Consider the following 15,093-nt stretch of genomic DNA (forward strand, 5'->3'; position numbering starts at 1 on the left):
CAAGTGTAGACATACCCTAAGGCGGTGTTTCTTAAACTATGTTCCGTGGAACACTGGTGTTCCGTGAACAACTCACAGATGTGCCGTGACCTCCTTTGTTGTTGTTAACTTCTTTGTTTTTGTCTTTTTTTGTCTGACAATAATTTTATTTTTGAAGAAAATTTTCATAGGTGTTCCGCATAAAAAAAATATTATTGTTTGGTTCCATGGTCTCAAAAAGTTTTAGAAACACTGCTCTAAAGTGCCACTGGACTATTTGTTCCATTTTTTTCACTTGCAAACACTTAAATTCTACTGTTTGTACTTAATAAAAATACCTTGATTTACTATCAAATCCAGTGTAAATATTTTTTACTTGGAGGGAGCAATCAGTGTCCACATCCTCCTTTCATTGTAAAAGGGGGCTTGCCTGAGTGAGCTTTCAATGTGTGAAACTCTCACACAGTGAAAGACCAATTTATTTGGACATTCTGATCCCATTTCTGGGTTGGCTTCCTAGATGCTCTTGAACTGCATTCTCCTACATCTCCACTGCTCTTTGGGAGTGGGGGGAGGGAGAGGGAAGCATTTATCTCAGCATTGTGCCTTGTCTGGAGGAGACCAGAAGATCTGGCCCATCAAGACAGGGCAGTGAGAAGCCCCAGAGAGCAAGAAGGTGAGTTGGTGGCTTTATCATCAGACTGGAAAACAGCCCCAATGGGTTTTCTGTGACCGCACCCTGTCACAGGGAGACATAGTTATTGGTTTGTTATTTTATGTTTCCTTATTTCGGGTGTCTGGCTGGTGAGTCTTGCCCACATGCTCAGGGTTTAGCTGATCGCCATATTTGGGGTCGGGAAGGAATTTTCCTCCAGGGTAGATTGGCAGAGGCCCTGGAGGTTTTTCGCCTTCCTCTGTAGCATGGGGTACAGATCACAGCTGGAGGATTCTCTGCATCTTGGGGTCTTCAACGTATTTGAAGGCTTCAATATCTGAGATATAGGTGAGAGGATTATTCTAGGAGGGGGTGAGTGAGATTCTGTGGCCTGCACTGTGCAGGGGGTCAGACTAGATGATCATAATGGTCCCTTCTGACCTTAAAGTCTATGAGTCTAAATAGAGGCAGGAAAATCAACACGAGTGAGAGTGAGGTTCAAAAGAATTTTATTGAAGGGGAATGCTGACTGGATTCCACTCTTCTGAGTTAACTGGATCAGAAGCATTCTTGTTGTCATAAGTTATCTAAATTATTCTTATGCATTTAAAATATTCTTCTTCATTGCTTGGTGCCCTCACACTTGCATTTTAAGATACTGTAAAATTCTTTCATCATTGGCAGTTCAGTTTATTGGGCTGAGTTGTGCTCTCACAATTATGAGTGAAACCAGAAATCACTACAATCTCAAATGAACTCATCGAGAAAAGTGTTCAAACACAAAAACATCGGGTGCATATGGGTGAAGCACTTTTCACAACGTTTACTCTGTCTGACTTCTCAGTCCTTCTTGTCATAGGAAACCTACCTAAAACACCTTCAAAAGATGTGCCTGGAAACTCAAATTAGTAGCTTTACTGGACACTAAAAATCATGGTTTTCCTAAAAACATTGTATTTGTGGATTATTACAGGCCACTAACCTCCTTTTTTTGTCTATAGCAGGGGTCTCAAACGACCGGCCCGCAGACCAGCCCTGGCTGGAGTGATTGCACAGCGTAGGCTGGGATCCCAGAGAGCTGGGAAGGGCTGTCCATTACTGGCCCCAAAAGCCCACCCCTTCCCACCATCCCTCTGCCTTCTCCTTCCCCGCTCCCCATGGCAACCTATCTCCCAAGGACGCAACTTCAGGTATCACAGGGGGGGGGCCCTAATGCAGTGGTAGTGGTTGGAACCCCCACACACCCTGCAAGGGCAGGACTCATGGAGAAGCAGAGCACAACAGAGCAAGTGCACTCACCCAGGGAGCTCCACTTCCCCCTGTGGGGGCAGTGTGCACAACCACTGCTGCCACACAGCACTAGGTCCCCCACTGATCCCCAAAGCTGCATCCTCAGGGGATGGGGTGCCATGGGGGGGGGAGGGCAGTGCAATGGTGGGAAGGGGTAGGGCTTGAGGGCGAGTCATGGACAGGCTGCCCCCATCCAAGCCCTGGGAGTCCAGAGACAGATTGTGCAATTGCTCCAGCTAGGGATAGCCTGTGGGACAGGAATTTGAGACCCCTAGTCTACGGGCTTATCCACATTACCACTTAAGTCAGGCATGTCCAAAGTCCGGCCCGCGGGCCAATTGCAGCCCGTGTTCCGGTTTAATACGGCCCCACAGGTAATTTGGCAATATCTATCTTTTATGGCCCCCAACGAATCCATATGTATTGAGATGAATACATTGTAAAATCTCAGTTAATGTCAGTTGGTCTAAATCAGTTATAAATATATTTGGACACAACATGTATACTTGGTGTTATGTTCCTGTTCATATTTTTTGAACTTAAAAGTTGACAGACAACCTTTATTACCAATAATATGTAATGTACTTTACAATGTTCCTGACATATATTTCAGCGTCCTGGATTTTTTTTTCATCTGGCCTTCAGATATGAAAGGCAGAGTGATTTAACACCTGTTTAGATTTGTCATCCATGTGACGAAATGAAAAGTATGCCGTTTGCAATAAACTTTGCATAAAATAGTTAATTTGCATTTAATTTTAATGGTTCAAAGAATGTCAGGCAAAATGGTCGGCCCTCACGCATGTTCACTTCATCAAATCTGGCCCTCTTTGAAAAAAGTTTGAACACCCCTGACTTAAGTCAATAAAAGTTATGTCTGCTCCGGGGTATGAAAAGTTGCATTGACTTAAACTGGTGTCCACACCACAAAATGTCAGCGGGAGATGCTCTCCTGCCAACATGGGTTCTGCCTCTAGAGGAAATGGACTAATTATACCAACAGGAGAGAGGTTTCCTGTCAGCCTTGCACATCTTCACCAGATGTGCTACAGTAACGAAGCTGCACCAGCTCATTCTAAGGACTTGTCTAAACTAAGGAATTCTGTACCAGTCTGATTATAATCAATGTAGTTCTGTGATTTACTCCCAGTAACTTACCAGAGTAAAATCACACTGGTCTTACACTTGAACAGCCCACTACACTGGAGGTTTGTGTCAGCGTAAGTACAGCAGTACAAAAAAAAAGACATTTCTCTCCCCATGGGGCCTAAACAAAAGCTACAAGATGCCTTAATATTGGCGATTAAATAAATTAGTTGGGATGAAGTTTTGAATAGGGTTTGCAAAGGAGTTGCTGTGCTTCTATACAGGGATGAATTTCTCCCTCTCTTCTCTTAAAAGCCACCAGGTACTTTACTAGCAGTGGAGTAGGAGTTATTCAATTGTACTGTTCACAAGTGCCTGCATTCATATTACAGCAAAAGAGTAAGATCCTATAAGATCATCCCTTTTTTATTATTTTAAAAGTTGAGCACTTCAGTTTTCACGGTGTCATTTGGCTCCTGGCATTAGCAAAAGCTAGATCCCTTTTCACAGAGATTTGGTCTTTCAGGAGATGTTGTATGAACACCTGAATTTGGAGCATTCTGAACGTGCAGATTTGTACCCCTCTATCCAAAGGCCGTTCATCTTTTTGGCCTTAGAACAGGATATTTGGAATTTATGCAGACCCTACTTGGCAGGAAGGAAATCTGAGTTGGTGCCCTGCATAATGAACTTTGACTATGACTAATGAGAACTCCAGCTAAAGCTGAAATCATCTTTCTTCATCAGTTCCCTTCTGCCTATATTTTTCCTTGGCTAGACAAAGAGTATTTGACTTCCCACTGTGTGTTGTTTCTGACCGACTGGGTGTGGCCTCTAGCCAGGGTTTGTGCCACTTAACAAAAATAAGATGCTACTGGGCTGGGAGCTATACAAAGCAGAAAGAAATGGAAGCCTACCTCATTTTCCCTGCTGCAGGCAAAGATCATATTTTAATCATCTGGATTTGGAGGGGTTATGTTTGTTTGGATTAGCCCTTCAAAGAGATAGGACACTGCATCAGTTTGGTAAGAAGGGTCTGAGGGAATGCTTCCCTGACAGCTAGCTGGAAATGACTAGAGATCCTGTGTCTGTCCTATGTAAATACAGTTTGTTCCCGCTTTGCTTAGACTTTTAGATATTCAGCAGATGGAGCGGTATTTTGCTTACTGTAATCAACTCAATTTGTGACCCAACCCCAGCTACATTTGTATTAAATGCAGAGAGAGCTGAAATATGGTTACCAACGCTTGTAAGTGTTATGGAAATACAGAAAAGCAGGACTGTGCTTAAACTTTCTAAAGGGAAAAACTTACACAAGCCCAAAAGACATTGCAAAGGAAGGGCTCGACTGTCACAGGCCTGTGAGAGTAAGAAGAGTGGAGGGAGGTATTTTGGTCAAGATGCTATATAAGCTCCCCAGGGATGCTGCCTGGACTGGCTTCACCTGCCCCCCCCCCCTTTTCTCCCCGCTGTTCAAAGACTAGAGCTAAATAGGCTTCATCAGCAGCCTATTTCTTATTTTAATTGTAGCAGAGCTGTGTCTGATAAGAGTTAAAATAACTGGGAGCTGAAATCACTCAAGATGGGGCAGTGTTTCTGCCCAGCTTGCAAAAAAGCTGAAAATTATTAAGGGTGTGTCTACACAGCAGTGTTGTTTCAAAATAACTATGCAAGCATCTACATAGCATGCCCATTATTTTGAAATAATTTCAAAATAATGGGCAGCTTATTTCAGACACTGCAACCCTCATTTTACAAAGAATAATGCCTATTCCAAAATAGCTATTTCTGAATAGGGCATCTGTAGACAGGGTAGCTGCAGTTATTTCAAAATAAGGGGCCTCCAGCCCTTCCCACGGGTGCCCTGCTGGCTCCTCTGTCCACGTGCAGCAAAACTCTATAGTACCCCTTTCCCCGCAGGCTTTAAAGGTGCAGCCACAGGGGAAAGGGTTTGTGGCACAAAGCAGGCCCTGACAGCCCTGAGCCACATTGCAGCACTCTGCACAGCTGTCCCTGTGGTCATGAGTCACCCCTGTGCTCTGTCCATGCCCTCCACCACTGCAGCCAACCAGTCAGCCAGCTCCCAAGAGCCTGCCAGGGGACGAAAGAGGTGCACACCTCCCTGGTCGGATGCAGAAAGCCTGGACCTCATTAAGGTCTGGGGAGAGGAGGCAAACCTCCAGGATCTCTGCACCAGACGCAACAATGCCAACATCTGTGGCCGGATGGGCACCAAGGGCCACATGTGCACCCAGGAGCACGTCTACATGAAGGTAAAGGAGCTCAGACAGGCCTCTACCAAGTCCAGGAGTGCAGTTCCTGCTCCGGGGCATCATCCCAGACCTACCCTTACTCTAATGAGCTCCACAGCATCCTAGGGAGTGGGTCAGTCCTTTCCCCCCGGTAGTGGACTCGGGGCTGGAAACATCCATTGTTGCCCTCCCAGGGGGCAGAGACATGGAGAAGGAGTGTGACAGAGTGTACCAGCCCCGCACTGAAGCTAAGGAAATGGCCTTGGCCCAGCTGTCTGAGAAGGCCCAAGCCCCACAGCCCTGGTGGGCGTGCTCCCACTGGAGACAGACTATAAAAGCCTCTGGAGCAGTTCAGTCAGGGCGGACTGCCGAAAGGGAAGGAGGCACTGACACAGATCCAGAGACGGAGGAAGGAGTGAAGCCAGACCCCACAGTAGCAGCCGGACCACAAGGAGCTATCCAAAGAGCCCCAGAGCCAGAATGAAACTACAGAGGATACAGTTACCAGAGGACAGTAGGAAGTAGCCCAGGGCAGGGAATTGTTCTCTGGACACTCAGCCAGTTGCGGCAGGATTCCCCACTGAGTGGGCAATGGGTTGCACCACTGCCAACAGGGCCCTGGGCTGGGACCCGGGGGTGTGGGAAGGCCTGGGTCCTCCTACCCCCTCCATAGCTAGCCCATGTGGGTGACATTTTCTGACTGATCTCTGAACTAGGCCTCTAGGCCGAATTAAACCTGGTAAAGGGGCTTGTGTATGGACTCTGGCTGCTAGGCCGTATTACCCCTTAGTAACAGGACTTTTGGGTAGACTCCGGCCACTAGGCCGTGTTACCCCTAGTGAAGGGGATATAACTCGAGGGGCCTCTGAGGATAGGTCACCCCTCGACAAGGAGAAGGAGGAGCAGCCAGACAAAGCCAGTAGTGTAACACTGCCCACCAGCCAGGACTCCTTGCTCTCCCTGGAGTCGGTTGCCCCCGCCCTGGATGTCTCAGGCATCTCCTAATGCTGGGGAGTTGAGTGCCATTAGTTACAATAGACACACACAGGTGGAGGTGGCGGTCAGCGAGGGCTGCTGCGTGCGCCTCACTCGGCCTTCTGAGCCTCGGGTTTGCACAGCAGCTTGTGCACATGGTGCATGTGGTGCACCAGTCCAGGGCGCACAGCCCCCGGAGGCAGCAATAAAGAACCCTTGTGCTCTGGCTCACATGGTGTCTCAAGAGGCCTGCCTCACTCCCAACACCTCCCACCATAAGCCACCACTAGAAGGAGGCTAGGGACATGGAGACACCCACGCATGCACACACACGCACGCGCACACTCAGGCATGCCACACATGGCACATGGGCATGCCCACACTCTTGGGGCAGCATCCACTCTCAGGGACAGCACAGTGAGGCACAGGAACATCTGCTGCTCCCACGCACCTCTCCCTAACACTCTGCCCTCCCTTCTCCAGCAGGCAGGGATACAAGTCCTCGCCCTGTGGAACACTGCCACTGCTGGACCCGGTGTGTGCATGGCACGGAGGGAAGCCCAGCTGCCCCGTGGTCCCCCTCCCGCACTCAGGCTCACGGTCTGGCTGGCACCTTCCCATGCATGATTGTTCCCAGGACATGGGGGTAGTGAGGCTCCCCGCTTGGACATCTGCACCCCTGCAGGAAAAGGCCCGCCCCCCACGCCTCAAGTGGCCTGGCTCGAAGCACATCACCTTCATCTGATCCATGGCCTTTTGGTCTCGGCTCCAAGATTAGGGCAAGGCTTCATGCACGGTATCTCCAAGGATAGCTGCCCTTCTCTTTGTTCTCCACAGCTGGACCAGCTGTGAGAGGGGGCAGTCGACACCTCCCATGACACATCCCACGTCATCTGCCAGTGCTGGAGAGCCCACGAGGACCTCCAGAGAGAGCATATTGCTGCCCTGTGAGCCCTGCAGCCCTCCATGAACCAGCAGGACCAGAGACTGGAGGAGAACCTGCAGCTGTACCGTGACACCTGGTGGGAGCTGCTGCAGCAGGGCCGATCCATCTGCACAGCCTTCCATACGGTCATTGACCACCAAGTGGCTGCTCCTGCACCAGCTCCCACCCTCTAGCTTCTCTCCAGACCCCCTCCCTTGTGGCCACTGAGGGCCCTGCACATGAAGCAGTGGCACCACCCGACGCAGACACCACTCACAGCCCCAACCCTGAGCCTCTCCTCACCCACTCCTCCCATTCCACCTCCCTCCTCCTCCTTCCACCTTCCTTCCAGGTTTTTTCTCCAGTCCCTCCCCAATTACATTCACCCCAATAAAAATAAAAGAGTTGTTTCCAAACAAAAAAAGGGAAGTTACTCATCTAGTGCAGTAACGACAGCTCTTTGACATATGTGTGCCTGTGGGTGCTCTACTGTTGGTGTTGGGCTCCTTCCAGTGCTGCAAATTGGAGATTTTTTTCCAGCAGTATCTGCTTGGCCTGGGGTGTATGCTGTTTGTGCCTTTGGAGTGCACATGTGCAATCCAACTCCCCTCAGCTTCTTTGTGAATATCCTCTTGCATATAATAGATCTGAAGAAGAGGGGAGGAAGGGTGGGTCATGGAGCACCCACGGGTGCTCAATATCTTCAATATCTCAAAGAACTGTCATAACTTCCCTTTCTTCTTCGAGTCATAGTTGTTGGAGCAGTACCCACCATCTGGCAGGTGGGCTTCGGATTACATACTATGAGCTGATGAAAAGACTGCATGAGCTATTGTGGAGCTTGTATCTACTTGCAAAGGAATTGTGTAATGTCTCATGAAGGTGTGGTTGGATGACCATGTAGCTGTCATGTGGATGTCCTTGAGAAAAACTCCCTTCAAAAAGGCCAGTGATGTAGCTACGGCTCACATGGAGTGTGCTCTAGGGGAAGTTTTCTGCCTCTGAGTGCGTAACATTGAGTGATGCAAGACATTATTAGTTTGGAAATACACTGGGATGATAAAGGCGTTTCCGCAAGTGATAAGAATAAAGTCTGTGATCTGCGGAAGGGTCATGTGTGGTCAATGTAAAACGATTGTGTCCTGCAGTCATCCAGAGTATGTAGTACTGCCTCCTTGCGGGAAGTAAGGGGCTTCAGGTAGAATATAGGGAGGACAATGGGCTCATTGATGTGGAATTCTGAACAAACTTTGGGTAGGAAGGAAGGGTGTGGTTGGAGGACCACTCTGTCCTTGTGGAATATTGTGTCAAGTGAGGATGCTGTGAGGGCCGCAATCTCACCAACTCACCTCACAGATGTGATTGCCACTAGGAATATAGTCTTTGTTATTTGTGAAAGCAAGCATGTGGCTAAGGGCTCAAATGGTGGTCTGGTTAGTGAGTGAAGCACCAATTTTAAGTTCCAAGTGGGGGCCATGGGTTTACATGGAGGGATTATATTTTGCAGCCCTTTGAGAAATCTCTTAATGACAGGGTGTGCAAATAACAAAAAGCCCTTCATTGGCAGGTGAAAGGCTGTCATAGTCGCAAGATGCACTCTCAGGGAGGTGAATGATAGGCCCTGTTGTTTAAGATGCATAATATAGTCGAGAATGGTATGTAGGGTAGCAATTGTTGGTTGGGTACCCCTTTCATGGCACCAAGTTGTGAAACATTTCCACTTGTGCAAGTAAGTACTGCGAGTGGTCTGTCATCGACTCTGAAGCAATACTTTCCTCACTTGTGAATATCTCTTCTCCTCTTCTGAGAACCAGAGAGAAGCTATGCTGTGAGATTCCCTTTCTCTGGTTGACGATGGAGGAGAGTACCTGCCTGGTTTTTTTAATTGCCATATTTGTGATAGGAGGTCTGGACAAATCAGAAGGGGGTAAGGAGGTCGACAACACATTGGATAGATATAAGGAAACCAAGTCTGTCTGCCCATACTGGGGCTATGAGGATAACTTGGACATTGTCCAGCTGGATCTTCCTGATGACTCTTGGAATGAGGGGTATTGGAGGAAATGCATAGGATGTGATTAGGAAATGTCCCCTAGTGAGCCTGGTCCTACTCCTGTCCTGGAGCAGTACTGGGGACACCTGGCATTCTGGTAAGTCGCAAAGAGATCTACTGTTGGAAATCACCAGCAATGAAATATGGTCTGTATGACTTCTACGTGCATCTCCCACTCATGGTCTGTTGTGAAGTGTTGGCTGAGAGTGTCCGCAGTTGTATTTTTGACCTCTGGGAGGTATGATGCAACGAGGTTGATGTTGTTGATACACCAGTTCCATAGGCGCCCACCCTCTACACAGAGAGAGTGTACACAGAGAGAGTGGGCACCACCCTGACAATTGGTACAGAAGATGATGGTGATGCTGTCAGTGAGGATGCGAACTGTGGATCCATGAATATGCTGGATGAAATGCTTGCAGGTGCTGACTACCGTACGGCACTCCAGGAGATTGATGTGCAATCTGGATTCATGGGTTGACTATTTGCCCTGAGCACACTAGTGTTGCATATGCACGCCCCAGCCCAGAAGAGAGGCATCCGTAAGACACCAGTGATGAGGTTTCTTGGGTCAGTCCACCATCACAATGACTTGATAATTTTCAGGGGAATCAGCATCTGCCTGCATACATGATGATTGGCTGGTGTGTAAACTGAGGACAGCCAGTGATGGAGACAACAAAAGTGGAGACCTGCATAGGGAACCAAGTAAGCAGTGGCTACCATATGCCCTAGGAGATGGAGCCAGGTGAGTATTGTCACAGTGGGGCTGGTCACTATAATTGAAATGAAACTTTTTATGGCCTCAAAATGTTTGATAGGAAGGAATGCTCGTGCTCTGGTGGAATCTAGCCAGGCACCTATGAAGTCTAATGACTGCACTGGGAATAAGGTGGATTTATGTTGATTTATGATGAGGCTGAGAGATTCAAAAAGCCTTTGGGCGAAAAGAAGCATCTGTAGCATTTCTTGTCTAGATGGCCTTGTATAAGGCAGTCGTCTAGGTAAGGAAATATTATACCTTTGCACTGTAGATGGGCTACCACCACAGCCAGGGTCTTTGAAAAGATTCTGGGGGCAGAAGAAAGACTGAAAGGTAGGACTCGATACTGAAAATGATTGGCAGCCATCATAAAATGGAGGAATCATCTGTGAGCTGGATGAATGGTGATGTATAAGTAGGCATCCTGCAGGTCAAGGGCTGCAAACCAGTCTCCTTCATCTAGTGCCAGGATGATAGATGCGAGTATGATCATTTTAAATAACTGTTTGCAGAGGTATTTGTTTAGATGTCCTAGTTGGAGGATGGGTCTCCAACCACCCGTTCTTTTCTCCGTGAGGAAATATTTTGAGTAGAATCCCTTGCCCTGATGTTGTTCGGGCACCTTTTCTATGGCTCCTGTACATAAAAGGTGTTGTACCTCTTGTCATAGAAATGTTTTGTGAGAGGAGTCCCTAATGAGGGGTGGGTGGCGTGAAGGAGTTGGGGAAATCAGGTAAAGAGAATACAGTATCCATGTTTTATTATCTCTAGGATCCAATGATCTGTAGTGATTGTTGCCCATTGGTCGTAAGAGGGGCGAAGACGGTAACGGGAGGGGCTGGAAGTACCTCGCTCAGGGGGCGGGGCAGGGCATTTTCCAACCAATGCTCTACAAAGCTCTAACAATAGGGCCACTAAATTGTCCTTTGTTTAAAACATAGTTGGACTTCTGTTAACGTCATTCTGCGATGCTCCCCCCCCTTTTGCAGACTCGCAGCAGTCTTTCCATGGGATTACCTTCCTCCAACTCTGTTTTCATGTGTTCACATTAGAAAGTAGCACATACAGTTTGTTTTGCTTCTTTATACTCCTAGTTAATCTACTCCATGCCTGTCTGCTTAGCTCCTCTCCATTCTGAGCAGTTTGCTGTACCCCTCAATACTCTGAGCCTTCACTTGCATCTTTTAAATACCGTACAAATATTTATCCTCACAATATCCTATTGAGATAGAGACTAACTATGTTTTTAGTCAGTGACTAACACAATGGGACACAGTCTGATTGGGACTCTAAATGTCAAGAGAATACTAATATTTTTCTGAGAAAGAAAAAAATAGTATCCCCATTTTGCATACTGAGAATATAAAGCGAAGGGAGGTTAAATGACTTGCCTACTGTCAAAGCTAGGATTAGAATTCTAGTGCTGCTGCCCCATCGTGAGACGATTAAACTGTGCTGTTTTAAAGACATACAAGTTATTTCTGAGACAGCTGATACAAAGAATAAACAGGCTTTTCTCTTGATTTTCAGAAGTAGTTTTATCTCCCAACGATGTGTGTTACTCATTCAGATGGGAATATAGCCCTCCCCCATTTTCATATTACAAAGCAAGTGACATCACTCACAGCCACAGATAAATGTGGCTAAGCATTCCAAATAGGTTACAGCTAGTACTAATTGGAGAAATTTGAAAAAAAAATCCTCAGAATATGTGGTTCCATTGAAATTTAAATGAAATCTGGTTGATTTCTACAGAATTTCATTTGGGAATAAAACAAAAGAAATTTGACACTGTGAAAATGGAATGTTTACACATTTTGGAATGAAATGTTTTGATTTTGATTTTTCATTACGAAGTGTCAGATTCAAAATGTTTAATTATTATAATATACAATACTGCCTTACATAGTATGAGCACAAAATAAAATGACAAAGTTAGCCAAAATTAAACGTTTCAAGTGACTTCAAACAGGAACAAGAAAAAAAATCAGAATTTTTCTTCATGGAAAATTTTGAACTTTTTACTTTTTTGGGAAAGAAACCAAATTGTACCAATCTCAAAAATCTTTCACAAAATATAACTCCTGTCCTGCACAAGTCCAGATACAAGAGGCATACTGCAAAAAGCTTGCATTTTATACAATTACGCAGGAGTCTGCAGGGTTCCCAGGCACTAGATCTCCACTGGGATTCTCTGGTCCTAGAATATCCATGGTCCGAATGGACCATGAATGTTACCGGACCAGAGAGTCTCGGTTAAGAGAGTTTCAACCTGTACCAACTATCTCATAAAAAGTCTAGCTAGCTTTTTGCATTTCTCTTATGTAACATAGAACAGCTGAAATTGGTTTTATTTAAAAAAATGCCTAATAACTGAATACTTCAATGCTAAGTTTCAAACTGGAGACAAGTCTGGATAAAAATCTATAGGAATGTGGGTGAGGGGCAAGAAATAGAACATTTTTTTAAGTTAAAGTAATAACTAAAATTTGGGAGGGGGGAGAATCAAAATAAAAAAAGCACAAAATGGTGACTGAAGTTTTGAGATCATAAAAGCTAATGTAACCCACAAACCTATGGGGTGTGGTTCACTGGTCCATGTAGTGGCAGGCTTTATAGCATAAGCAGTAGCAGCTCCTACATTAAACACCTGCGATCCCAGGTCTGAATCTGCCTCAAGTAGTTATATCAATGTGTTATTTTTTTCCAGATATATCTTCCTAAGCAAATACCACTTCCCATGAAAAAAATTAAAAAGTACCTCTTAGTAGTAGTAAGAAGATCACTGTGCCATTATTATACCACCATTGAAATGTAGCCATTTGACTCACACAACATGACAACAGATTTTTAGGAAGGAGTTGGAGAATAAATTAGAGGTCCCAGGGGAATTTAGATAATTATTCCAATTGGAATCTGTGCCTGAACACCAGGGATAATACCTTCAGACTTGAGTTACATGAAGTCTTTGAGCATATATAGTTAGGCCTGCAGTTTGACATCTCCTTCAAAAAGGAACACTTGCAACATAACAGTGTTCCAAATATTTCACAAGGCCATTGATTCAGAAGAGAATTCAGCTAGACAGTTTCCAAAAGCTCCTACATATAAGCAGGCAAGATGATCTGTTGTCATGCGGTTAGGGTACTGGACTGATGCTTAAGAGATCCAGAGTCATTTCCCATCTCTCAGGTCCGACCATCAACTGCCTGTCTCGCACTGCCTTGCCATCAAAGGAATCCCACTCAAGCAAAACTCTTTACCATCTAAAAGGAATCCCACTTATACATGAGTTTGGGTTTACTAAGAATTACAAGAGGCCATGACAGACTGATTCAGATTCAATGAAAGAAGGACTATGAATGTCCAAAACTCAGTTTTATTTGCACTATACACTTTAAAAAAAATTAAGTTCTAGAAAGTATTTGGTAATATTGATGTTTATAGAACTCAACAGCATCAGATATTTCACATTATCCAGTGATGGCTGTGCTTATCAGTGATAACAGAAATGTTGTTAAGGAGCCCTCCTCCTTAATTGGTGGGTTCATTGATGAAATTCTGTACTGATTTACATCCACACCATTTAATTGGCCTCCATGGGGTTACACGGGATATAACTTAGCCCCAAATTTGGCCCTGTAACTCTAAGTAGCCATTAAGAAACAATGTTCTACTTAAGTCAAAAGACAATTCTGAAGAAAACTAAGGGCCAATTTCCTGTTATGTTAACCTATAATACAAAACATCTAATCTTGACTTAAAATATTGCCAGTGATTGATAATTCACAACCCATTGGAATAAATTACCAAGGTTATTTAATCTTCCTGTTAAAATGTACAGCTTAGTTCCTCCCTGAATTTACCTAGTCTCAACTTCCACTCATTGGATCTTATTATAACTTTCTCTGATAAGTACACTCATAATCAAATATTTGTTCTCCATGTAGATATTTATAGACTGTGATCCAGTTATTCCTTCCTCTTCCCTTTGTTAAACTAAATAAATTGAGGTCTTTGAGTCTATCACTATTCTTTAGTCATTCTCATGAGTCTTCTCTGAATCCTTTCCAATTTATTAATATTCTTCTTGATTTATGGACCCCAGAGCCGGATCCAGAATTCCAGCAGTGGCCACATCAATGCCAAATATGGCGATTAAAAAACCCACAACTTCTGCTTGAGATTCTCCTGTATATACATCCAAGAATCTCACGAGCATTTTGGACCACAGATGCCAAGAATCTCATAAGCTCTTTTGGCCACAATGTGGCACTGAGAGTTTATGTTCAGTTAATTATCTGCCATGGACCCCAACTCTTTTTCAGAACCACTGCTTCCCACGATAGAGTTCCCCATCCTATTTGTATGGTCCATATTCTTTGTTCCTATATGTATACATTTACATTTAGCACTACAAAAATCCATATTATTTGTTTGTGCCCAGTTTATCAAATGATCCAGATGGCTCTGTATCACTAATCTGTACGCTTTGTCATTTACCACTCCCCCAATTTGTCTCATCTGCTAACTTTATCAGTGATTATTTTATGTTTTCTTCTATAGTGTTAAATGGCAAATGGACAAAAACTGATCCTTACAGGACCCAACTTAAAATACATTTCCATGATGAGGATTCATAGTTTACAATTCCTGTATTGAAATAAAGTATTATTTTTGTAAAAACCATCACAGGAGTGTTATGGAGAGATCTGTGTCCCATATGATGCCACCCGAGTAGCATTTAATTAAAGACAGAGCTGCTTGAAAAAATGTCAATACTATGGCTTTCCATCAGAAAATGCAATTTCGTCAAAATAAAAACATTTTGCAGAAACGTGGGTTTTGACATAACGTTTAAACAGGAAAGAGTAAATAAGTCACATTAACTTTGTCTCCATTCACTTTGTTTTTATTTTTATTAAAATATGTACCGGTATATAAAATATTAAGTTTTGTACTGTTATACTAATGTACAAATATACATTATACAAAATTATCAAATATACATTTTTCAGACTTTTGGTTTGGTAGGAAATTTCAGCTTTTCATTCTGATTCTGAATGAAAACAGATTCTGAAGCATCAGAACTTCCTGTGGAAAGGAAATTCTGTT

This window comes from Pelodiscus sinensis, chromosome 6, assembly GCF_049634645.1.
Source record: "Pelodiscus sinensis isolate JC-2024 chromosome 6, ASM4963464v1, whole genome shotgun sequence".
NCBI classification, from domain to species: domain Eukaryota; kingdom Metazoa; phylum Chordata; order Testudines; family Trionychidae; genus Pelodiscus; species Pelodiscus sinensis.